This window comes from Vicia villosa, linkage group LG4 (assembly GCF_029867415.1).
Source record: "Vicia villosa cultivar HV-30 ecotype Madison, WI linkage group LG4, Vvil1.0, whole genome shotgun sequence".
NCBI classification, from domain to species: Eukaryota; Viridiplantae; Streptophyta; class Magnoliopsida; order Fabales; family Fabaceae; genus Vicia; species Vicia villosa.
Genome location: NC_081183.1, coordinates 169427321 through 169428956, shown reverse-complemented (window position 1 = coordinate 169428956; position 1636 = coordinate 169427321).

Here is a 1636-nt window from a genome sequence, read left to right as displayed (position 1 = left end):
CTTTGAAAAACAATGAACAAAAGAAGAGAAAGAGAAAGCAAGTAATATGGTTGCTTTGGTGTGTTTTTGAATGAGGAATGCATCTGTATTTATAGGCAAATGGATCAGTATAGCTGCAGAGGAGTGAGCTTCCTTAGTGAAGTTGATTTGGTTTCTTAGCCATGAAGGAAATTTGCAAATATCTCTTATGCAATGATGAGAATTTTGATTCCATTTGATCAATCCCCTAGCCCTCGATTTTGCTTGATCTTAGGGGACAATTCTGAGCCAGAAATGAGCTCTAATTGGTTGGTGAGAAGATTCCTTGGGTGATTCATCAATTTGCCATAAATTCACAAATGTAATCATTACATAATCACATGTTCTTGTTTTTAGAATCTTCTTCAATTCTTATGGCATGGTGAAAATGAATGCATGGCATGTTTGCAGATGTATTATGGGTCATGTAGCATCTGTATTTGAGGTCATGTGCACAAAATTTCAAAGTTCCAAAATGATGCATGACCTATAATTTTACTTCATGAGGCCAACTTTGAACAAGCATAACTCTTAGCTCAAATTGAATTTTGAGAAGGTTGAACACAATTTGGAAAGCCCTAAACATCTACTTTAAATCATTAGTTTATGTCTTCTTCAGAATCCTTTGGGAAATTTGTGAAAAATGAGGCCAAAGTTGGAAGAAAACTAGGTTAAAACACTTAGAAAAATTTCTAAGTGTTTATGACCTAAACTTCAAAATTTCCAAAACTTCATAAATGGTTGATCTTTTGAAAAAAGTTCCCTTGTAAGATGTTGTTTTATTTGGCAAGATCTACAACTTTCATGTTGGAAGTTTTTTGAGTTGTGTAGGTGAAATTTTGAGATCTCACCATGCCTTCAAAAACCCTAATTCCCGACTTTTCGCTCCTTGATGAATTTCTTTGAATTCCTTTGGCCAAATGACTTTGACATCCATATATTGATGATATTGATCTTTGAAAGTCATTTTTTGACCAAAAACCTTAAAGGTCAATGATGATCCTTCACAGTTGACTTTTTCCTGACAAAGTGAATTTTTTTGGGCTTTTGTGTAGAAATAAGATCTTCTCCCCAAATGGATGATATAAATGGATTATATGGAGGTAGTAGAGATCCTTGAATCATGTCTTGAGTTTTGGATTCATGCCCTGATCAGAAGTCAACTATCTTGGTGAATTAGGTCAAAACCCTAATTTGTCGACCATGTGAAAGTAATGACTGTAGACTTTGAATTGAAGTGTGATGTCCAGTAGACCTTGTAATATGAGTTATTTGAAGATGATTGATGTCTTTGAATGACCCTCTGAGGTTTTTTAGGGTTTCCCAAATGTGATCCCTGATTTCAGTCCTTGATAGGCTCAAAACCCTAGTCTGGTGACCTGAGTAAACCTGTACTCATATGACTGGATGTCTAATCAATCATAGATGAGAAAAGTGAAGTTTTTGAGCCCCATGATTGTATTAGAGACTAGTCTTTGTATTGATTGATCCTTTGCCTGAGCTTTCTTGTCTTTGAGCATCCTCGATTAGGTACCAGATGGAGAAATGACTGCTCTGGGTACTTGTCTTGACCTGATAAAAAATCCTGAAGATATATCATCTCAGGGGGGTCAAAAAT